Genomic DNA, 25,673 nt, shown 5'->3' on the forward strand with positions numbered 1-25,673 from the left:
AAACATTCTTGGAGTCCTACTTAAGGGCCAGTTCTAGGCACGTGGGTCAGCAAGACGAATCAAGACCCTGCCCACCGGGACCCCACAGCCTAGTGAAGGACACAGCCTGTAATAGCAGTTACGATACAGTGTGGTAAGTGCTGCAATGCAGGTATGAACAGACCATCGTGAAGGTCTGCACGGCCTCCCGAATTAAAGCAAACCCTTCAACATAAGCTCGAAAATTCCAGGGGGGTTGGGGCAGCTGACCAAAAAACTTGACCCCTCTGAGTTTTTCCTTTTTCTTGGGAGTTTTCTCTGATCAACTGTTGTTCGAGCGACCACACTGATCCCCGGAGACATAGCGCATGGTGGGGGTGGGAGGACATTGAAAAACTAAGGCAGAAGTCTTTCAGTGTCCTCCCACCCCCACCATGCTGTATGCCAGAAAGGGGCACATCTGAATCGTCATCAACAGAGTGGGGAGAAAAAGAGTAACTACAATGCTTGTACGTAGATTGTCACAGCACTTGGCATAAAATGCATTTTGTTGGTACACCGCTGCTGGGTGGTAATAATCAGGAACTCGGAAGGACCCAGCGCAGGCTGGAGCCTCCCGGGGCTCCGTGGTCCTGACAGCTACGTGACACGGCCTCTCCTCTCAATGGCTCTCACCATCCCAGACTCTGACACACTCTGGAGCTTTACCTGTTCCAGGTATGTTTATCGCCATCCACCAACACCTGCTCCAACTCTGAGTGCCTTGTGGGCAGAGACCACGGTTTCATTACATGTTTCAAAAGAAACAGGGCTGGCCACATGCTGAACAAATACAATCAGGACATTTCTAACCTGGAAGGGACTCTCCAAGAGAGTTATGTCCAACGTTTTCATTTAAAACTATAATTATTTACTGAATAATTTTTAAATACAGAAAAAATTTTTATAAAATGTAAATCGCCCCTAGTCCCACCACCTAAACAAAGTAGCCCCATATAAACATTAAAAAATAAAACAAAACTAATAGATGAACCCGTTGTATTTTGTAAAAAGACAAAACAGCATAGGAATGTGTGTAAAAAGTTCCTCCTGCCTTGAACCTTCAGTCCTCCCTACTTTTTTTTTAAAGATTTTATTGGGGAAGGGGAACAGGACTTTATTGGGGAACAGTGTGCACCTCCAGGGGCCCTTTCCAAGTCAAGTCGTTGTCCTTTCAATCCCAGCTGTGGAGGGTTCAGCTTTAAGTTGTTGTCCTTTCAGTCTTAGTTGTGGAGGGCGCAGCTCAGCTCCAGGTCCGGTTGCCATTGTTAGTTGCAGGGGGCGCAGCCCACCATCCCTTGTGGGAGTCGAACCGGCAACCTTGTGGTTGAGAGGACGCATTCCAACCAACAGAGCCATCTGGGAGATCAGCGGCAGCTCAGCTCAAGGTGTTGTGTTCAATTTTCAGTTGCAGGGGGCGCTGCCTACCATCCCTTGCGGAAGTCAAGGAATCCAACCGGCAACCTTGTGGTTGAGAGCCCACCGTCCCATGTGGGAATCGAACTGGCAGCCTTTGGGGTTAGGAGCACGGAGCTCCCACCGCCTGAGCCACTGGGCCAGCCCCTCCCTACTTTTTTCTTGTGTATCTTGCCAAAAATAATTATGAAAATACGAGCACATATATGCATATGCATATATATGTATATATGACTTAATTTTTTTTTTTTTTACATAAATAGGACGCCGCTTTCCCGCAACTTGCTTTTTGTTTCCTGCAACTTGCTTTTTGGTGTATGGTCTGCATGTTTGTGTTTTCCCAAAATTCATATATGAAAATCCTAACCCCCAATGTCATGATGTTAGGAGGAGGAGCCTTTGGGAGGTGATTAGGTCATGAGGGTGGAGCCCTCATCAATGGGATTAGTGCCCTTATGAAAGAGACCCCAGAGAACTCCCTAGCCCCTTCCACCACTCAAGGATACAAGAAGTCTGTGACCTAGAAGAGGGTCCTCACTGGACCACACTGGAACCTTGATCTTGAACTTCCAGCCTCCAGAACTGTGAGCAATACATTTTGTTTATAAGCCACCCAGTCTATGGTATTTTTCTATACCTGCCCAGACAGACTAAGTCAGAAGGCAATGAGCAAAATTCTGAAAACAGAACACTTGCTTTGTACTCCCACTGCCATGATACTTTCTAATTATATTATGATCTTGAGCAGGTTACTTAATCTCACTGTGCCTTAGCTTTTACATCTGTAAAATGGGACTAGGTGAATTAATACATGTAAGCTTCTTAGAATGTGTATGGTACTCAAAAAATATATATATATTATGATTACTTGTTACCATTATATTTTTGTACCCTTTCCACGTCATCCTCTTTAACTATTGCCCAGTGTGCCACGGACATACACTTGTATGCCAAGGGTACACATTTACCTAATCTGCTGGTGATGGGTATTGAGGTTGTATCCAGTTTTTTGATACTGCTATTTATAAACAATATCAAGATACCCTCATTCACCAGTTTCTGATACTTTGATGAGTAGGTCCATAGGATATATTCCCAAGGGTAAACTTGCTGAGTCAGTGCATATAACTTCTGATAGATATGGCCAAATGCCCTCCCAAGACCTTCTGCCAATCTACCCTGCCATGAAAACTGAGAGAGGGTGTCTTAGTTCCCAACCCCTCTCCAGAACGGGATAGCCTCAAATTTTTAAAAATATTTCCCAGTCAGACAAGTGAAAGTCGTATCTTCTTGTTTTGATTTGAGCCTCTTTAAACGATGAGTGAGGCTGAGAACTACTTAATTTACAGATGAGAAAAATAGAGACCCAGAGGTCTCCTAACTGGCTGACAGTCTAACCCTGACCTGGTTATAGAGAGGCGCCAGGACCAGATCTCGGGTCTGAGACCACCGCGAGGGAGCCATCACTCCCCACCACCAAGAGGGGAGTCTGATAACCAGCAGCCAGTCTTCTTCCTCTTCTCTGTTCAGGGCACATCCGGGCCAGGTAGGCAGTTGGGGCTCTCCACCGCCTGGGTAGGGGTGAGTGCCCCCTTCAGAACCAGCAATTGTGAGTCCTATGTTTCCCCTGCCAGGCTTGGGAAGGCTCAGCCTCGTCCTTGGCCTCCAAACTGCCTGAGGTTCCAAGGTGTTTCTTATTGCTGTTCACATCATCTCAAATGTTTTTTCTGCCTGAGAGCAAAGTAGTTCATGTTGGGACTGGACCTTCACATTCCTCTTTCTCCTTCTCTGTGGAACAGGACTTTTTTTAACCAGGAAAGAAAGCTGCTTGGAGTAGGGAAAGGACCTCTTTCAACTACACTCAGGGGGTACCCCCACAGGCGTGAACAGAGTAGGTGTCCCTGGAACAACGTAGCGCTGTGAGCACCTGCCCTAGGGAGGGCCCTGATCCTGCTTCTCGCTGGTGCTGTGGCCTTGGGTACCTTCCTCTAAGCCTTGCTGTCCTCACTTGAATGATGAAAGTGACACTGATGCCTGCTTTGCTTAATACACAGGATTGTTGTGAGCAGAGTAGATTGTTTGCACGACAGTGCTTTAAAAACTGCAAAGCTCCACACAAATCGAGGACCTTGGTGAATGTCCATGAGCCATTTGCCACTGGCTTCCGTGTGGGAACATTCCTTTATGAAGCACGGGTGGGGACTTCCCATGCGCCAAGGTATTCTTGAAGCCATCTACATCCCACCCAAGCACACCAGAACCAGGCTTATCGTCATTACATAGGCTGTGTCACGCTTCCATCTTGATTGTGCAAAAAAAAATATTTCATAAGCATCTATTTATACACCAGCTAAACTAGAAGTTCAGCAAAGAGAACTCTAGTAAGTTCACATTTGTTTGGCAGAATCAGGGAGCACAGTTCCATTTTACTAGATTTCCTCAGTCAACTGATACTCATCATACATTAGAATTAAAAAAATAAAGTGGTCATTTTGAAGCGAATCATCCTACTGTCATTACATATTCTTCTACTACTTTCTTAAAAAAAAAAAAGTTAACTACAGTTCAACCTTTCTCCTTATCGCACTGCCACCATGATAAACACTGTTGTCTGACTAAGCCTGGAATCATAAGAACCTGTTCTATCACCCACAGCTTTGAGACTTTAGGCAAACCATTTAACCTCTGTGCCTCAATGTTCTCATCTATAAAAGAAAAGAAAAGAAAAAAACCAAGTCGATCGGGAGTATGACTACATGAAGAACACAACCCCAACAAGGATCTTCTTAAAGTTTAGTGCATGGATTTGGAGAAAGCTATTTTGTCCTCTGAGATAAGTTCTGTTTCTTCCTAACTCTTGGCTATATTCCAGATAGCTGAATTTGCAGACTAAGTGAGGCTCTCTTGTGTGCATGTTAATTCCTCTGGGAGCCTCGAAGAACATAATTAAGGCTTAGTGGAACTTGTTACCCCCACAACCCAAGCCCAGACCCAAGGATTCTGTTCAGCAGGCACGCAGAGCAGCCTGGTAGAGACTAACAGAAGATGCAGAGAGGATGGAGGTGAGGACAACAAGAGCATCCCTGAGCCAGGTGAGTGACGAACAACTTCCCTTCTCAGCGTTACACACACACCGCTGCCTCAAGCAACTGGGTTTTGTCTTTGTAGGAGGAGATCTTCAGATGCCCACTTAAGAAAATGAAATCTAAAGGATGACGTCAAACACTGGAACAGTCCACACGGAACACCCAAGAAGGGGAAACCAAGGAGCTGTGGCCATTCAGAACGTCTGTGTAGGAGGAACTTAGAGGTGGCACTGGGTTGGCCAGGAAGGGAGACCCCACGTGACGTTGCACCTGCATAAGAAGCACACTGACTATTTGTCTGAGTGGCCTATAATTATGTGTAAGATGGAGAGTATAGGGAGATGGGGTAAAGCCCCTCCCCCCCAAAAGGAGACAGCACTGAAGAGATAAGACAACCCCACTTCAGGTGACTGGTCCATTTTTCTGAAGGATATAAAGAACTCTCTCATAAATTCAACTTTCTTGCTTCAGTTGAGCGAGGTTTGTAGAATTCTCGCTCTAATATCGAAGGTGTGTACTGTGGACATATGGAACTATTTATAAATAATTCAGCTCTCTCCTTCAAGTACACAGTTGTATTACATTTTCCCACCTCCTGGAAAAGGTGTGGCTATATGACTAGCCTTGGCCAATAAAATGTGAGTGAAAGTGACGTGTCATGACTGAAAAGCTTTCTGAGCAAGCACATGATTCGCCATTTTCTCCTTTCCCTCAGCCACGGTGACAGGGACTGAGCCTCCGTCTGGGAACGAGAACAAGAATGACATGGAGCACAGTCCCCAGCCAGCCTCAGTAGAGAGGTAGAGTGAGCAGGAAATAAACCTTCATTGTTTTATGCCCTTGAGTTTTGGGGGCTGTTCTCTTACCCCTAACCTAGTCTACCCTGAGTGACAATATACACCATTTAGCCACCGGAACGCGACCTTCTTCTGCTAAACTGGTAACTGATTGTCAAGTGTTTGTATTAAAACAGATTGTGCACCCATGGAGTTTGCAGTCCTAGGAATTCCATTGTTTATTACAGATATAGACACAATTTTCAATTATGAGAAACCACACTCCTTTCCAAAAGGTAAAATTTAAAGCTAAGCTTTCAAGCACCCCCATATCCCCCAATCCCTTTCCTGAGCCCCAGTGAACAGGCTCCCAGGTGCAAGGGCCCAACATTCACACCTACTCAAAATGCATCTTCCAACAGTAGAGGAGAAGGTCATCATTTTAATAAACTAGTTTCTGATGTGGAGGATTTCCTGCACAGACTCCTCATTAACACACGCTCAGCCTCCCAGATATCAGGCTGGCCTGCCAAATGGGAATTCCTTTGTTGGTTTTATTTTCCCTGTTGAATCCAGAGTTTTAAAATGCAGTTCCTTGAACATCACTATGGGTTGACACCCACCAGAGTCAGTTTCAACCCCATTTCTCATGCCTCTAGAGGCATATTTCAATTCATCATTTTATTAATATATAAAACATGAATTAGGACAAAATTTGTAGTATTCTCCTACACTATAAAAATTCACAAACTAAGTTTTTCTGTAGCAAGAGGTACCAAAATGTATGTCTTACACAGTTGCAATGCCGTCTAGGAATGTCAGAGATAAAATCATCCTATTTCTAAAGAACAGGCCCCACAGATACAGATTCCATTTACATGAAGACACTGATGCAATTATTTTGGGTCAGATTTATTGTTTTGGCAATCATTACTTTTTGAACTTACATATCAGTACCGATCTAGTCATTTTAGTGACCACATTAACGACACCATGATCGAATTTCTTAGGTTGTTAAAATGACCAGATCAGACTCGCTACTGGTGAATCAATAAAATACTTGGAAATAAATATGAGGGGAAATATACAGCCACCCAATTGGATGTCAAGGTCTGCCTGCCTTGCCACCCATACGCCCGCCCCACGCCATACAATTTATACCTAAATTCTGGCTTCCCAAGGTGCCCAGGGCCAATTCTCATTACTCTGATGTGTGTCACACAACCACATGGATATAATAGTCAATCAAATTATTAATGAAAGAACTATAAAAATAAAAGCAGCATGGGGCAGCTGGATGGCTCAGTTGGTTAGAGCACGAGCTCTGAACAACAGGGTTGCTGGTTTAATTCCCGCATGGGATGGTGGGCTGCGCCCCCTGCAACTAAAGATTGAAAACCGTGACTGGACTTGTTGCTGAGCTGCGCCCTCCAAAACTAGATTGAAGGACAACAACTTGGAGCTAATGGGCCCTAGAGAAACACACTGTCCCCCAATATTACCCAATAAAATAAAATAAAGAAGCAGCATGCTCTTTCATATAGTAATAATTATTAGCATAAGCAATGCAACTTGAAAAATAAGAATGATCAGGACAGTTCAATGATAAGCTAACAATTTCCAGCAATCAGACCAAACATCTCTGTCTAAGCTGTTTAATAAAATTATCAGCTTGTTGACACTTTTGTTCAGTTAAGCACACATACATGCAGAGGCTACTGAAGTGTCCTGGGTGGAAGAGCTAAATAAAGAAATGGAGGCTAAATGACATAGAAGTGGAACTAGTTACAATGGTGGTCATTCTCATATTTCCACATCTTAAGAAAAAAATGACTCCTACAAACTGTCCCAGAATCAATGACATAATTTACTTATCTCTACACACATGCATATACATATAGACACATATATTTACATATACTTATTATATGAATACATATATACACGTATACATATACATATACATATAAAAACAGTAGATTCTTATAACGAAGTACAATGTTTCATTTACATTCATGTGAGGGATAAAGTTAAATGCCATAATAATAGGCCGTCACTATTTAGAATCAGTTACCCAGCACCTAACTACCTGTCACACACTACTCTGTAAAAGAGCAGACCGTTTCCTTGTTTACCTCGGAGGAACCCTGATGGAACACTCTAGAAATCATACAGTCCTCAAGCAGAACTTAGCACTGCCCGACTCTCTACCAGTTCACCCAAGATTGATTCAGGAGAGAAGGTGTCCCTTCACCAGATCAAATTAATCACAGAGAAAGTCTGTGACACTCCACTGGGTGAGTAATGTGGACTTTCCAATAGCTACTACTACCAATTTCCTGCCTCTTTTTGTTCACCTGGAGAAATATGTATCATGTGTGAGGTAATGATATTGTCTGGAATTCAAGGAAGAAAAAGTCTAAGGCAGTGCAGTCTCTTCAACTTCCAGGAAAAATAAGTAACACCAAAGACCGGGGCTTAACCTACTTGCTGTCAGATGTGTTCTCCTCACAAACAAACACAACTTCTATGAGGGTCTCAGTGTCACTTAAAAGTCGACCTGTTCAGAGGCCATTTGACTGGGCTTAGGGTGATATTACGCCCTTTACACAAGCGTCTTCCCCGCCTTCATCACAAGTTGTCATATTAACGCAACCAATCTGGATGCCATTCTCTTTCAAGAGGTATCCATTTCAAAACAGCTCTTCCTCTTCAGACTCCCTGGGAGAAGCCCCTGCTCTGAGTGCCAAATCTTCCTTTGTGTCTACTTCTATCCTATTAAACCAGAAAGCTCTCACCTGGGCTAGGTTGCTGCCACCACTGATGGAGAGCTGAGCTTTGAGCACAGTTGTAAGTTGGGGCCCAAAACACTCAATCTCTGGTTAATGCCAAAAAAACCATTTAAGAGTTCATATGCACACAGCAGAGTGAGAGTGAAATAAATGTGGACACATAAATCTATCCACTATTGGGAAACAGTTGGCACATTACAGCATTTTCTGTGGGGGAATAAGAGTAACAGCTCCCCTTCTGCCTTGGCAGGGGTTGGGTCTGCCAGATTTCTGCCGGGAGATAAATGTGTGACTGTGTATTCTTAACCCAGAGTGCTAAGGACAGATGCCTACTCATCTTTCCAAATGCTGCTTTTCCTCCTCTTTAAATCAGGAAGAAAGTCTTAATTGCTGGTAAGTCTCTAACGCTTACTAATCTCCTTTTTAATAAGGAGGGTAAGCCACAGGCTGCAGAACTCCAGCAAACAGTAGTAGCAGGTAGTGAGGAAGACAGAGAGGGAGGTGAGACAACACCAAGAAGAAGGGGCAAGAGAACCCTCTCAACCAAGTTCCCAGATCGTGATTTTGCACTCACTGCAATAAAATTTCAAGAATAGTTCCGAAGACAAGCGTAGGTTGCCAACTTTTTGTTTTGCCAAGTATACTGAACTCACTAGCTTGTGCTCATTTTTCTCTTTGCCTCGGACTGGGGGAAAGGTCATGTTTGAACACTTATTTGTGCCTGTTTGTCTATCCCCACCCTCCCCCAACCTGCATTAGATTGTAAACTCAAGCAGGGCACCACAGAACTCCCTCTGCCTTTCACACAGGAGGCCCCTTGAAATACACCAGACTGGATCCAGAATCTGAGAATTACGATTTATTTTCTCACTTCACTTGAAAATTTTTCACATTTCCTTATCTTCCCGTAGAGAATTTTTGTGAAACACCTTCTCTAAGGTGACATAACTACACAGACATCTCAAAAAAACAAAAAACAAAACAATGCATTTTTACACCAGATTCATTTCATCCCTCGATAAGAAAGGAGTACATATGCTTCTCACGGAAATGCATTCTAATAAAAGGGTGTATCCACACTTTTGGCCTAGGGGCCTGAGCTACAAGGGGCAAGAACACATTTTGCAGGCAGAAGCAGCAAAGGACCAAAGATTTTTCCATCCATTCATCCTGACCATAAACCTACTCCATAGCCAGCCAAGATGACTGCTTTTGAAGGAAACCAATTTGCAGAATCTGGACCAGAACTAGAATTTTCAGTGACAAGTAAGGATTTAGACTAGCTTAATTTCTGAGTTCCTGGAAGACAAAGACCATGTATATTAAAGTGGCCCATGCAGTGCCTATGTGCCATGTGTAAAAGTCTCCCTTATCCTTTGAGACCAGAACGCAGGACCCAGCCTCTCCATCCTTTGCAAACAGCTTGCAAAGGGCCTTTGACATCAAGAGCTGTTTGTTAAATGGACAAATGCATGAATTCACATAGTTACCTTGTTATCTTTTCGGTACAGAGAAACAACTGATTTAGAAATCTTTTAGATTAATTCTCAATTAAATAAAAAATGTGGTTCAATTTCACTTCCCATTATCAGTCAGGACCATACACTCTTAAGTAATAACAATGATAATCATTTTAAGAACTATCATAAAATGAGTGTTTACTATCTGCCAAGCACTGTGCCAAGTATTTTATAAGAATTACTTAATTTCATTTTCACACCATATCTATAAGTTAAATATCATCATCCCCATTTTACAGGTGGGGAAATGAGGCCTTACATTATTAAGGCCTCATTATTAAAATGGGGCCTTACATTATTATCTAGGAATCCGCAGCTCAGAAATCACACCCAAAGTCATTCATCTAGGAAGAAGAAGAACTGGAATCTGTAAGTATGGCTGATACTCTCATCCTAACATCCACTGCGTCATCCTGGGGAATCTTGGGCCATTTCACTAAAACCAGTCCTGCCACAGGCTTCTGTGATGAGTGCACTTTAAATGGTTTTGCTGGAAACCCAGGCCATCCCCTCTTTCCTCGAAGCCAGTGTTCTTTTCATTCTGTTTTACAGTCCTGTGCAGGCTTTATGCCCTCTCTCTCCGGAGCTCTAACTGCAGCCCTCAGGCTTTGGCCCCACTACAGCTAACAACCAGATTGCAAAGTCACTCTATCCAATTAGACAAACCCATTTCTCTCAGGATTGTTGATGCCATTCCAAAATGGCTTATGATGGATCAAAACCCTAAACTTGTTTTAAGTAAAACAAGCTCTCCTGGATTCACAAATTTCTTTCAGCCGTTTTAGTTTGTAATGACAATGCGATAAACATTAGCATGGCAGCTGTCCCCCTACTCTGCCAATGTCTTGCTTTGTGACTTCCGTGGCTCTCAGTTTCCCTATATACAGAATACAAACTCTCAATCTACCTCACAAAAATGATTACAATGACCACGTGAGACAATAAAAATACTTAAAAAAAAAAATTAATGCCTTCTGAAACTAAGGTGTTAATATCATACCTTTCCAACGAATACAAGTTATGACACATACTGGGCATTTACAAAGCCAAAGCAAAGATCCAGGAACTCTCTTTGTTACATATATGGGGATTTCTATTTAAGTAAAAAGTTTCCCGGAAACACTTAGTGCCATTATCAAAGGTTCTAACTGGGCAGCCAATAGGAAAACTCCTGCAGGTCTATGAATCAGTCTTTGGGAGAGTTTTTGTTTTGTTTATTAACATTTGGGCCCCACTGATGACACAAGCATAAGTTCCTTGGTATTAAAGTAACGGGGAACTGAGATTAATTACCCAATTTTTAATTACAGTTGGCTTCCTTGTACCCCATGTTGTAAGTATCCCATCAATCAAGGCATTGTGAGAACAGGTGATCTGTCATTGGCTATTTTGAAAGAGCTTTGGTATCTGAGCAGTTGATGATAATGAAGATAACGGGTTCCAGGCTTTGAAGAATCTAGCACACACACACTTTGTGTGGCTTTTTAAATGGCTTAAATAATGAGAATATCACAGGAAAACATATTGCCTTGAGTGTGTTGACTATTTACACACCCTCTAACCTGTCCAGCTGTCTCTACCTCTGAACGTGGATTTTTTTTTTTTCTTTTCTTTTCTTTCTGGAGTCACTCATTTTCTCCATTGTATTCATTCAGAGGAAAAAAAAGATCTCATAAATGTCATTTCATATTCCAAGCAATTTGCTATAGGCAACTACACCATTACTTTGTACAAATAAATTTACATAAATCATTATTAGAATGTTTTATCTTAGCAACATTATTTGGTTCCCAGAGCACAAATTAAATGCATGCTTAAAGCAGAATATTTTAAAGTTATTCCTATATTGTTTATGAGACAGGATTAGAAATTTCCAGCTAATTTTTCTCTCATAATGGAATTCCTTCAGTTTTCTTTGTACATTTAGAAACCACATATATAATTTTCTGGGGGGTTTCTTGAAGCAAGCAATGCAATAGATGACTGCTATATTTCGTTCATTTTGCAGAGACTGTTCCCTTTGATTCCATGGGTTTGGTTTTGAACACTGATTAGGAAGGCCAGAAACCAGGAAAATTAATACCATCTTGTGCTAGATGGATTTTTGTTTGATATGACTGTAGGCAAGCTAGTCTTTGGTTGTGGTCCGGCTTTTTTATTTCATTTTTTTTCTACGTAAACAAACTTGTAAATAAACTTCCTGAAAACAGAGCTCAATCTCTCCTAGCTGTTTATGTTGGGAAAGGCGCCTGTTTGGATGGACTGCACAGCACGTGGCCAGTCTTCACGGGCTGGTTCTACTCCACCCTAGATTTCAAAATAAAGTATTTTCTCCTTATGGACAACGCAGTGCCCTGTTTTAAAACGAGTTGCACATGTTGATGTCAGAGCAGTGAGACGGGAAGGGGACTGACGGGAAGTCAGCAGACACGCTGGTCAGCTCTGGTCCTGCTACGTGCTGCTTCTTGAGATTCACCCCGCAATCCCATGGCTTGGCTTCTGGCTGGGGTCACTAAAGGCGGGACTCACCGCTCAGGGCTGTAACTTTCTACCAGCCTGGGGTCTGGGGATAGATTCCCAAGCTAGTGTCAGGGAAGGGGGTGCCCCACGTGGTCAAGGGCTCAATCCTCATGAAAGATGAGCGAGGCAGCCCCGCAAGGCACCTAACTACACAGCGTCAGACAGACCAAGGCTCAAAGCGAAGTGCTGCGACTTGATCGCTGTGTGATCATGAATGATTCAACCCTCTCTTCATCTGTTACCTCAGCTGTAAGTGAGTTCCTTGTACCTACCTCACAAGTTTGTTTTGGGGATTAAATGAAGTAATGCAGGCAAAAGCTTAGAATCGTGTCGGACACTCAGAAAAGCTCCGTAAACAGTAGGCAACAATAATCTCAAAGGATGACCAGTGGGGTCAAGCTTGGGGTGACCATATAATGTACGGTCTACACCCGGATACTTTGGGTGTGAAAGGGGAGACTTAATTACATTGGGTCAGCTGCCAGGACAGTCCCAGGCAACGTTGGGGCGTGTGTGACTACTCTGACTCCAGCCCATCACCATTCAAGATCTGAGAAAGAAACTAAGTCACAACTACTAAGTGTTTCCCTGAAAATAAGACTAGGTCTTCCATTAGTTTTTGCCCCAAAAGACACATTAGGGCTTATATTCAGGGGATGTCATCCTGAAAAATCATGCCAGGGTTTATTTTCCGGTTAGGTCTTATTTTCGGGGAAACACGGTATATCTTACATATCTTACATATCTTACAACTCATTATACTTTTAAAGCTCTTTCATACATCTTATTTTCACCTTTCACAAACTATACGAAAAATGTTGGGCTGGGTTAATTACCCTTTAATAATGAGAAAATAAAAGCACAGAAAAAGGATGAGCGTCCCCACAGTGACACAGTATCGCCAGGGCAGTGGGGATCTCAAGCATTCCGGGCTTCTCCCTACTTCCCAGGCTCCTGGCAGGGAGACAGGGTCATGTGACTAATTCTGGCCAATGGACTGTGGATGTGGAGTTGTTTTGAATCCTTTCTAATCTAAGACACTTAAGAATGAGTGTGCGTTCTCAACTCTTTTTTCTTTTCCCCACATGTTGCAGCAACCAGGAAACCACATTTCGAAATGTAGGTGTCACAAGATGGAGGAGGGTTGGAAGCTCAAACCACTGGATAGAGGACAGCCACACTGCTGCCATCCAACTTTGGGTAAGTGAGAAATGACAAGGTGGCTAGTGATCCATGTCTCTGATTCCAGGAAGGCCCGAGCTCCTGGGTGAGCGGGCCCCTCAGGTGCAGGAGCGAGGGAGCATCCTAAAGCAGGTGGAGCAGGCCTCACAGGGAGAGGGAGAGCCGCAGCAGGCAACTCTCACTAGCACCTTCAAGACCCAGGGCAGCGAAAGCCGCCACTGCTTTCTCCAAAAGCCACACTGGAAAAGAGCTGAGTGTGGGCAGGATGTACTCATCTCAGAATTAGCAAGGGCATTTGGCTCCCCGTCCCTGAGTGTGGCCCCAGCTTCAGCCTTCAGACTCTCCCTGACTTCCGCCTTTCAGAATTCTCTAGATATGCTCTCGGCATCAACTTATAAACTCGTGTTCATGCTTCTTACCTATCAATTCTACTTCTCAGCGCAGAACAGCACCTTGTGAATCACCAGGTACAGACATGACACAGTCCCTGGTTCATCCCAGGGCCTTGTCAAGCCACTCCTGCCAGGCTGTTTGGTGGGGATAAGGGCAGGTATGTAAGAGAAGAGTAAGTACTCGAGTAGACAGGCAGAGGATGGACATGGACAGGCCCAAAGAAGCAGAAGAGGCCAGCAAGGTGGCAGCCCAGCCAGGGTCAGGGCCACGTTGCCCACTGTCCCTGAAGGAAGCTGTCAGCCAAGGCCCCTCTGTAACAAAGCAGTTGCGGTTTCCCCAGGAAAACCTTAAGGGACCCTGGCTCTGAGGGGGCATCTGGCTCTGGCGGTGACAGAGGGTCAGGGTCCCCTGCACCCTTTCTGGTCCAGGCAGCCAGGGCCCTCATGCCCAGGCTCACAGCAGGCTTATTCCCACCTCCCCATGCTGCTCTTGCTCCCTCCTCCTGGCCTAATGGTCCACAAAGCCTGTCTGAGGTCCCCCCCTTCCATAAATTCTTCCCTAATTATTTCAACCTCAGTCCTGGAAGTCTTTCTATTCCCTGGACCAGAGAAGTACCATTAGCGCCAGCCTCAGCCCCACACCGCACCACCGCCTGGCGTTCTATCACAAGTGAGTCCTGGATATTCTGCTGAGCTGTGAGCTCCAAGAGGAGCTCCATGTCTCAGATTACCTTAGCCTTCATGTCCTGAGAACGAATAACCCCTACTCAGTAATACTCACTGACATCAATTAAAAGGCACAACATTAGAAAGATTAATATAATTCAAGTAAAATGTGGTATTACGAGAAAGAAAATGATTTAGAGGGACGACGGTACCGTGTTTCCCCAAAAATAAGACCTCGCCGGACAATCAGCTCTGATGCGTCTTTTGGAGCAAAAAGTAATATAAGACCTTATATTATATTATAATTATATTATAGTTATATTACATTATTATATTAATTTTTACTCCAAAAGACGCATTAGAGCTGATTTTCTCGCTAGGTCTTATTTTTGGGGAAACATGGTAGAAGCCGGCTTCTATGCAAAAATTTCCCAGCGATGTTCCTGCTGATTTCTGTGTCGATGACACACACCAAAACTTTAAATAAAGATGTGATTTAATGTTTTCATTATTTTAATGCCTAAATTGGATTGACCCCATCGTCAGTCTGATCAGCTGCATAAATTGATCATTAAGAAGATTGAAGAGAGAGGAGGAGGATACCAATTGATGGAGAAACAATCAATTTGGCATTTGCATTTAAACATAACTTTGGTATTTCATTTATTCAGTGCAATCTCTGTGAGGTATAAGTGAGTTGGGGAAGGCAGAGCATGGTTACCTGAGTCGGAATGGGTCCAGGAAACCAAGGTCAGCATTGCTCCAGTCACGGAAATGACAAAGAAGCCTCCATTACCACAAGAACACTGGTCTTCGAGGAGAGGGTGCTTCTAGTGGCTGGTGGAGAGGAGCAGAAGGAAGACGGGATTAGAGCAGAGGAGAAGAGAGGACCCTCTCAACCCCAATGGATGTCATCTCTGGCCTGACTCTAAAAGATGATCCACTTCAGTGAAAGTCAATTGCAACAGTACCTCTTTATTTCTTGGAAAGTTACTGAAGCACTGGGTCTTTCACAATGGAGTGTTCTTGAAACTGCCTCCTGGGGCATACAAGGACCCAGAAATTTGACAACACACGCCATAAACATTGTGAGATTATCTCATTTTACTACAGCTGCTATTAAGACATTGGTGAGCTCATTTTCTTTTACTATAGCTGCCACTGAAACACTTGTCTATCTAAAGGAAAAACATCAGAGCACCCACAAGCATTCAAGGCCAGTGTCCCACCTCACACACCAGGTACACAGACTGCAAAGTCAATGATTCCCTATTCTGTGGTAAAATAAAATTACTCTGACTCTACTCCTTGGGGAAAAAAAGATGCCATCAAGCTGAATCTCACTAAATGCGCTGCACGTTTTTCAGCCACAATTAACCAACAATCTTGCAAAATAGGAAGGTTGGTACATGAGACAGATTGCATAATAATTTGATGGAAGATACGTTTTTGGCCTCCGTCTCAAGGAAGACACATCAGTAGACTTTCTGATGAAAAGAACTGTATTATCCTATGAACTTTAGTGCTAGAATGTTAGCGAAAAAAATTCATTAAATCAGTGGTTCTCAGACAGTGGTCCCTGGAAAAGCAATAATATTCCTGAGAGTTTGTTGGAAATGCAAATCCTTGGCCCCCACCCAAGACCTACAGAATCTAAATATTTAGAGGTGGGGTCCAGCAATCTGTTTTAACAAGCCTTTCAAATGGTTCTGATACACTGTTTAGATCTTTATCCACCCATCCAAAGACACTTAATCTGTTGTTGTAAAACAAAATTACCCTACTCTACTGCATATTAAACTTCAATTAAGGGCAAAGTATTGAGCTGGGGATTGGAGGGAACAAGGAAGGGTCAGAGAGAGAAGATGATGACATTGCCACCTGTGAGAAATGGATTGTTCACTATGGGAAATAAGACGTGTATATAGGCAACTCAAATACAGACAGACTGTGTCATTTCCTTCAACAAAGGGTTTCAGAGGAGAGGTTTATTTCTGGTGGGGGTGGGGGGCAGGACAGGACAGGGAAAGCTTCAAGATAATAACAATACTAATGGGCCTTGAGAACTGGACAGGATTTTGACTGGTGGGAATAGGCAACAGCTGAAGCAAAGGCCCAGCGGTGAGAAAACACGAAGGTTATTCAAGGCCATGGAGTAGCCAGGTCTGGCTGATGCCAGAGAAACTTAAAGGTGATCCGGGTGAGACAAGGTCACTTCCAAGTACAAACAGGTAAATTCTTAGGGGACTGTGTCTTCTCTTTCTTGTGTGAAGACCATCCGGCAGCATCTATTACTTATGTTAGAAATTGACATCTGATAAAGTAGGGTGACTTAAAGATTTCTAAACCCAGTTTGTTTTTCTGTACTTTTCGTGCTGCATTTTCTAGAGGGGAGCACCTCAGGCAGCTTCAAGGATTAACTGCTGAAGGTTTGCCCAGGAGGAAGACACAAAAGAACATTTTTAAAAAGGCATGAATCTGGATGTCACAGTAGCCTCGGGCCATTCTGCAAAGGGGCAAAATCTTACCACACCTAAAAAGCCCCTGAGGACATCTATGGTTTTAGCTTTATAAAATAACTCAGGTGGAGAGTGGTGTACCTTCCTCACAGGAAAAAGTGAAAGGGGGAGAGGGAGAATGGGTGAAGGGAGTCAGAAGGTACAGAGTTCCAGTTATAAAATAAGTCAGTCACGGGGTTGTCATGTACACCTTGGTGACTCTAGTTAACGATACTGCATTTGCATATCTAAAAGTCACAGAGAGATCGCGAACGTTCTCATCACAAGAAAAGCAAAATTTTTTTGTGACTAATGTTAACGAGACTTATTGTGGTGATCACAATATACACAAATATCAAATCATTATGTTGCACACCCGAAACTAATGTTATGTGTCAATTATACCTCAAGTAGAAAAACTTAAAACACATTAAAAAAAAAGTTAAACCGATACTCAACATCTCCAAGTCGAGAAAAAATACTTTTCATAATCAAGAAGGTATGGTGGTTTTTGCTTCTAGAAAACTGACATAAGTAGAACACTTCATTTCCTGATGCTAGATGATAGAATGATGGGATACTGGAAACATCTTTGATGTCACACAGGCTCTGATGGACACACAGCTGGATTCAGTATTGGTGATATCTGGTCGCTCATCCCGGACATGCCATTTAATCATCCGAGTCATTTTGGGCAGGACACTCAACACCCTAAACCTCAGGTTTTTATCAGTCAAGAAACTGAGGCACTGACTTTCCCCTCCTTTGAAATGTAAATAAGAAAACAGACGTGAAGTTGCTATGAAAATTATAAAGGGCAACACTGCACAGAGGTATAGAAGTATCCACATCATTCAGACGTTTGGGTACTAATTAATACTTGTTACTGTACTGGCCTTTGAAAATATAAAATTAAAATGTTTCTTATGCCCTTGAGGCTCCTTTTAAATATTTGCAGATACAGCAGTTCTAAGGAACAATCTTGGCATCAACCAAACCACTCTCCCATGAAACATTTCACGGTAAATTTTTCACTTGTGATTTTCTTTTTTTAAATTTTATTCGTCTGACCACGATAGAGCATCCAGTTATCTTTCAGCAGTGCCTGGCAAGCACAACTCAATCTTCAGCAACACAGACATATACGATGGCGATAATTGATCATCTCTGCAGCAGTTTCGTCCCAGATGGACCATTTACTAATTTATTTCCATATGTAACTGGCAGAGAGATTAATCAGGCTTCCAACTTGGAAACCTGAATTGTGCTTTATTTCCTTAACAGGCTAACTCTGGACAAGAGGAAGTAAACGTTTATAGAGAAAACCAAGAATTCCTCTTAAAAAAGCCTGTTGACCTCAGGCACAGGCCTTTAAACACATACGTACACGTACACACGCACACACGCATGCACGTCCATGCAGGGCTTGTTTCTGTCAACGTGGAGGTCTGGTTCTTTCTTTAGATACCCTTGGCCTTCCCATAGGAGTTGAGTCTCATATAACTGCAGGCACACGTAAGCTCAGAAACGGAACGCCAAATCAGGTCCAGTTGCAGCCACATTCTCAACTCCTTGTGTGCAAGCTCGGGTCTCATATTTCTGAAACTGAAGAGATCTTTTTGCCATGGTGCTGCACCCAGCTGGCCCAGCTGTGCAGTGCCCAGGCCCTGGAAAGTATGTGCTTTCTTTTTTCCACTCTTTTTAAGGGTCTGAACTTGACTGAATTCAGCAGCTGCCATATCCTCAGTGAGGCAATGGCTAATGAATTGTTAGCATTGCTCCCGGTTCCCCCGAGTTCAACTCTCAGTCCACTTTTGTTTTTAATTCTACCCCAATGACACCAGCTTTTAGCAAAGAGTGTCAACAAGATTGTTGTCAGATGACAGTGTTTACATAGAGACACCCAGCCAATCCCAACACAGGGCAGAAAGCACAAGCTGATTGGTAATGTCGTCTATGAAACCCAAGGCCTGGGTCAGGAGGCTCAGTAGTGAGGTCCACGTACAGATAGTAATGTCTGTATCCCCACACCTGGGCCACTGAACAATCACATGGCTTTGGAGAAGTCACTTAACTCAGGTTCACAGTTCTCTCCTCTGTAATACGAGTTTAGTTCTACAAGGTTCCTTTTATACTATGAATACGAAAAAAAAAAATCAGCCACTCCCTTGGTCTCTGTTTAGATGCTGCCAAACAACCCGAAGTCTGGAGTCTCTGAAAATGGCTGGACTCGTCCAGATGCTTTGGTGCTATGATAGACAGCATCTTTGGAATCTTCATATTCAACAGACTCTTTAAGCAGAGAATGTGTCCATTTGAAGATCGTGCGATGATGTGAATCTTCACAAGGGTTTAAGAATTCGATGAAATACCACAGTTTGAAGTACTGTCCTCGGTGGGGCAAAAGCTATAAGGCTACATAGGTCATGGTCCTTTGTCTTTAACACGCTTACATCTCAGTGAAGAAGAGACACAACTCATCTTAATATAGTGAAAACAAGTGCTCTCACTGAAGACAAAGAAACTGTTACGGGAACATGGAAGATGGAGAAATCCTCCCAAAGGGGAGGGGGGAGATCTGTGAGGTTTTATGGAGAAAGTAGAATTGAAGCTGGGCCTTACAAATCGAAGATGAGAGTAAAAGCACCTGGGCAGAGGGCAGCACCAAAAGCAGAGGCCAGGACACATGATTTTGTGCCCTGGGGCAGGCACAGGACGTACAGGGCAAAGAGGACCTCGTGAGAGGGCAGGCTGGGAAGGGGCCAGCGGTGGAAAGCCCTGGACGCGGGCCTGCAGACTGCCTTTCACCCTGTGACCACCGAGCACCTTCCGCAGTCACTGGGCAGAGACTCCAAATGAGCTCCGCCTCAGGAAGTTGATTCTGGCAATTCTATTACCATTTAAGACTGGTAATAAGATCAGTCTGTACCTTCATTTTTCTCTTACTCATTCCATACTGCCGCTATTTGGGAATCCCTCAAACTTATTTTTTCTTTTCCAAATCAATTTCCTGGCCCTTCAAATGGAAGCAATTGAATTTCCTACCAGCACTGCCAGGATTTAAATTCGAACGACTGGTTTGGCCTAAGGCTTGGTATTTAGGTGTATGTGTTTTTCTATTCTTATGAAAGAGTTAAAATAACATGGCAGAGACTGGTGGTTTTCTTTTCCTTCTCTTTCTTTTAAACTGGAAAATATTCCTAGGGGATGGAAAAAATATACAAATGTCCCAACTGTTGGAAGGGCCTGCTCTATCCACTCCCAAACAGACAAATGGTGAACTACTCATCCAACGCAGTTCATTGAAACTTTTCTGACTTCCGGTTTCAGAGCCCAAGGTTAATGAGCCCAAGGTTTCCAGGGCCCCTCCAAATGTAATAATAGCAGAACGTGATGTAAACCCTCATGCCAATGGTATTTGGTTCCTCTGCCTTGGGAGGCCAAGCACAGGTGGCTTCCTGCAGCTGTCACAGAGAGAAGCTGCCCACCATGATACAGAGGCCCCACCAGACAAGCCCGGGCACGGGGGAGGGGTCTGCAAGCCTGCCCTCTCCTGGGCCCCAAAGATGGGCTGTATCTCCCAACTCCACAGGGATGCGCGTGGGTGTAGGTGGGGAGCCTCCTCTGAGAAAGGAGCAGCCCTTTGATCTGACCCGCCATAAAAAGAAATTCTGAATTGAAGACACACACTTAACTGCCCATCTCTGGGTGGTTCAGACTGCAAATAGGCATAAATGGGAAGCTTCAACATTAGTTTCATTTTGGATTGCCTTATTTAGAAACGCCAATTGTGTCTACCCAATGGGCTGTCGGCCATTCTAGGGTTCAAGTCCCTGACTTATAATGCAAAAACTGTCCCAGCCCTCCATCTCCCCAGGTGTTCCGGAAGCTCCAGACACACCCCCACCCATAGGTGTTCTTTTAACATCTAATCAAATAACTGCTGTGAAAAACAACATACACTAGGAGCAAGGTAGTCCCTGCACACATGAAAAATAGTCTCAGACACTACAAAAGAGTTGCATGTCTCATGTGTCACTTTCTGTAAAAGTCCACCTATGGTCAGCAAATGAATCCTCCTCAAATGAACAGATTGACTTAAATTACCATGCCATTTTACATTCTCTTCACTGACACACGCATAATAAAACTACAAGGTAAATGCAGGCTGAAACTGAATAATGGGCATACATAAAAATATTTTGACATTAAAAAACTCAGTATAAATTGAACTACAACATACTTGAAAGCTCCCGCAATCGTAACGTGCACATTGAAATCCATTAACCTAATACCTAGGCTGCTATTCAAAAGCAGAGGTCTAGCATGTAAATAAATACCAATTTGAGCACTTCTCCTCTTAAATTACTGTACAATTTGATTGTAAAGTCACACACTGACATAGTCTATCATATTTATTTGGTTGCTCTCTAACCAACATTCAAGTCTGATCAGGCTACAATGTGGCAGCATAATATAAACACAGAGACCAGCAAATGGTACCAAAAAGTAGCAGCAAATGTCAAAGACAAACCAGGGTCACCACGGGGAGAGAGATATTTACATAAGCATTCAGAAAAGACAATGGAGCCCCAATTTCCTTTTAACTGCACAATCAACCTCTCTGCTCCTTGCCTGATCATTTTTATATAAAAGCAATTTCCACAAAGATACATTCAAACACCTTAGTTGCCATAAACTCAGCCGCAGTTAAAGATTCTGTTGCACATTAGATTTGCTTTAAGACTCAGCTATTTTCAACCAAAGCTTTCATTCCTTACCCATCACTGCCCCCCTCCAAAAAAAAAAAAATTAGCTTCACTGACAATATCTTTCTTAAATATGTCATCTGCCAAGGCCATTTTCTTCCCTTCGTAACTCCCTCACATTTGTTTCATTTGATGATACTTACCCAAGCAAGGACAATTGTTTGACTGGAATCTTGCAACTTTCAACTTTGCCCAGATTTTGCTGTCGTGAGGCAGGGGAATGCCAAACCCCCCGATTCATCGCTCAGCTGAATCAGAGCTATATTTTAAATTCTTTTACACTTACTTAATATAGTGCGTGCTGCCTGTCCACTGATGCGATATCAGAAACCTGCAAGCTACTATTTCTGCAACTGTGTCACTGTAGATAGTCTGAAACATGTACGTAGCTGTTGCCATGGAAACAAACACAGCTAGGGTAGAGTGCCACGCTGTGTTAATTCCTTCACCCATGAACCCCAGGGGAATGCTAACATTCATCTTCTTTCTCCTTTAGTCTCACACTGCTTTAATATTTTTTTTAGCATTATCAAATGATGTATTAAATACATGTGCTACACCTGGAAATACGGATGGCCGAAATAAGCTGTATGCCAACCTAGCCTGCTGGGTATCCGCTTAAGGTGGTGCAACTATGCAATAGATCCTTTCACTAACTTCTCCTGGGAGAAATGGAGAACTTTGGCTCTTTCTTTTAAAACGGTGTGGGTAGGACAAAAAGGTGAGCATCTTGTCTCACAGAAGAAGAACAGCTATCGAGGAATTGCACCAGAATAAAGATGCTATCAGCATTGTGCCTTATCAGTTCTATGAAAGGCAGAGGGAGGTCTTGCAAACTTTCTGAAGTGGATCCAAGCTAAGAGTTGTTTTCCCTTCCAGCTAGAGCTGCATTAGCCAGCTGTAAATCCAATAGTTTTAATTAGACAAAAGCATAAACCTTCAAAAAGGGCTTCATCTGTCCCAAACCCATGGAAGAAGATATTAGAATGAATGAGTAACAAGATGGAAATCTGCAATCATTCAGAAAGAAATGTGATTTTCCTGGAATCTGAACATTCTCTGATTTGCTATAAGTTTAAATCTCTGTCCTTATCAAATGTTTGGACCAACTGGTGGAGAAAAGTCAAATTCTTTCAATACATTGAAAAAACCAAAATGTGTAAATATTGATGCATCGGCCATATTCCTATTATTCAAATTGGTACACTACTTTAAATAATGGGGTTACTCAACACAGCAGACAAAAGTAAGCTGTTCAAATCTTAATTACACCCTATCCCTTGGGCTAGTTAATAATATTCAATCTAGATTAAAATAGCCACACTTTAGATTTGCATGCTGATGTGCTTCACTTGAATAAAATTTTCGCACTAAACAATCAATTGTAGTCTTTAAAAGTGCCGATCTGTGACTCTGAAATGGAATGTTTTAAAGTAACCGCTTCTTTATTTGCAGGAATTATGGCAAAATTACCCTACCCAAGTCAAGCAAAAATTTCCTATTATTTTCTAAATTGAATCATTCTTGGCTATATCCTAAGATAATAATAATCAACTCATCCCTAAGAGAAAGCATAACAGGACAGAGATATACAAACTTTACTGGTGAAAGAGATAAATCATGCTTTAAAAGCAATCTCATGATGTTAGGGTCTAGTATAAAGCCTAGTCTGCGAGTATTAGGAGGGCAGGTGGAGATGACCTTTTAACGGTGACCAGTACCTACAAATGTAACGAGCAGAACCACAGCAATAAAAAGAGTCAGTCAGTCCTTACATTTCCAGATCTACATTTGTCAAATATTCCCAGGCATTTTCACACAGCTTGTCCCATTTGACTATCACAAGATTGTACTATGAATTAGTTTGGCAAGTATCAACAATGTCATCTTGAAGTAGAGAGCACTGAGGTTCCAAAAATCAGTGACTGGCCCAAGGTCACACAGCAAGTGGCAGAACACTATCTCTGCTACCTGATCTAATGCTCTTTCCATGCACCATGGTGCTTGCCTCTGGGTGGCTCACAAATGCAGCTGGTTGTAAAGGACTAAAAAGGACTTGTAGTAACAATATGTATAAAAGGACAGATACAGAGTATCAGATTAACTGCTGTGGATATTAACTATGGCTGTGGTTAAGCTAAAGCTCCTCTCTGCCCTCACCTACCTACCCTCTTCTTTCTCCTAAGGGTGGGAGGAGAAGACCCAGCCTTTAGGATGAGTTCAGCAAAGCAGATCATCTCAGCCTGCTCACAGAGCCCTGAGCGCCCTTCGTTTCCAGGTGCCCCAGCCCTAAATCCTGGTGCTACTGCTCAGAGAGGGCCTTGCAGGGGAAGGATGGTGGGAAGCACCTTGGGCTTCAGAGGTGTAAAGGGGATTGGGAGCAGCAAAGAACAGCAATAAAGTAGTTAGGCTCCTGTGATGGGTGTGTGTGTGTGTGTGTGTGTGTGTGTGTGTATGCGTGCATGTGTGTGATGTGTATGTATGTATGTGTGTATGTATGTATAGCCTATTGGTATGTATTATGTAGTATGTATGTATGTATATCCTATTGGTATGCATGTATATATGTGCGCATGTATGTATATCCTGTTTTGTATGTATGTATATATGTATGAATGTGAATCCTATTGGTAATGTTTCTCTGAAAAGCTGATTAATACACTTCCCTAAGGAATTAAACCATTCTGGACTTGTAGATGATCAAAAGTGGAATTCACCGTGATTTGGGTTATTCACAACTTTCTCCACACAGTACCCTCGATATCAAGAATTAACTGGATTTGGTCATGCTACATTTTGGTGAAAGAGGACTTGCTAGCAGCAAATGTTTCCAGACTCCTGCATTTATTCCTGGTTGGCCTGGTGGTATTCCAGAAGCAGCAGAAAGCCTAAGGGGCAATGTCCTGGGGAGACTTCCCATAGGGGCAGGGGGAAACTGGGGGCCTTCAAACAAATGCTCCAACTCAGGAGTCCATGATTTAGTTCCTTTTGAGAAAACACTTTCTAAAATGGACTGCATTTAAAACACAAACACACACACACACACACACACACACACACACAAAACAAAAACACGAATTGGGCAAACTACAAACTACATGATTTAGCCTGTTATACTTTTCATGACTTGGAGGACATTTGTGCACACGATACCGAGGTACTCTCAGAAGCTACAGAAGCATGGGCACAGGGACAGACCCCACATTACGGTGCTTTTCTAAGCTTTGTATTTACATTTTAATTTTCTCTAGCCTCTGAGTGCCCCTGCCAGTCCAGGTATCAGCTGGCCTCCCCACCACTAAAGTGGCCTGGCCCTCTATGTTCCCTCACTATTTTGATTCACATCTAATATGCCAGGGGCTGTGAAACCAAATAAGAGAGTTGATTAAAATTTTGTCTGAAATAAGATGAATACAGACTTGAGAAAGTGTCCCTGAGCACAAAAGTGTCAACTTTTGGATGCTATTGACCTTAGGTCAATTAGCCTAAAGCCAGTCACCTAATGAGCAATTTGCCTGTAAATTTAAAACCTTTTTGACTGTTTTTACATGGGAATGTCCTTTGCTTTTCTTTGCCATCTCTTTGGCATTATGAACTTTATAAATCAAGCCTTCCAAGGGCACACCCAGCTTGTTTTTAAATTAAGTTTATGTTTTTTAATTTTCAAATTCAATTAATTTTTTGAGGTACAAGCTATAATGCAAAAACACTCAAAATGGAATTGAATTTCTGGTGAACTGGTTATTAGGCAAGTCAATATGAGCCCTGGTTTTAAGGAAATGTTTACTTCTAATTTTAATCTTTGAGGATGCAAAAACTGTCCAAGGAAATCTGAAGATGAATCAGACTAGGATGCACAGACTGACTTTCGTACGCTACCTAGACCTCTTTTCCTTATTGCACAGGACTCACGCAGGGGAGTTTCCAGCCTCCACTGAAGGGAAGGAATTTTGTGTGGCCTGGCTTTGTGTTTTCTCCAGCGTAAATTTAATTTACGGGCACTACTGATCAAAGTTCAGCTTGCTGAGTCTCACTCAA

General features: G+C 42.8%; 1 protein-coding gene across 4 annotated transcripts in view; it reads right to left on the minus strand.

Annotated features, from left to right (window-relative positions):
• The window catches only part of FOXN3 (forkhead box N3), a 364,292-nt gene that overhangs the window by 253,674 nt on the left and 84,945 nt on the right, over nucleotides 1-25,673 (minus strand). For 3 of the 4 annotated variants that reach the window (XM_081049383.1, XM_081049384.1, XM_081049386.1), the window contains one exon: nucleotides 15,090-15,205. The gene's annotated coding sequence lies outside the window, so the exon portion shown is untranslated. Of the gene's footprint in view, nucleotides 1-15,089; nucleotides 15,206-21,778; nucleotides 21,999-25,673 lie in introns of those variants that run through there. The other variant, XM_081049387.1, reaches the window with a different exon arrangement.

The sequence above is a fragment of the Rhinolophus hipposideros genome (genome assembly GCF_964194185.1).
Source record: "Rhinolophus hipposideros genome assembly, chromosome: 5".
Lineage (NCBI taxonomy): Eukaryota > Metazoa > Chordata > Mammalia > Chiroptera > Rhinolophidae > Rhinolophus > Rhinolophus hipposideros.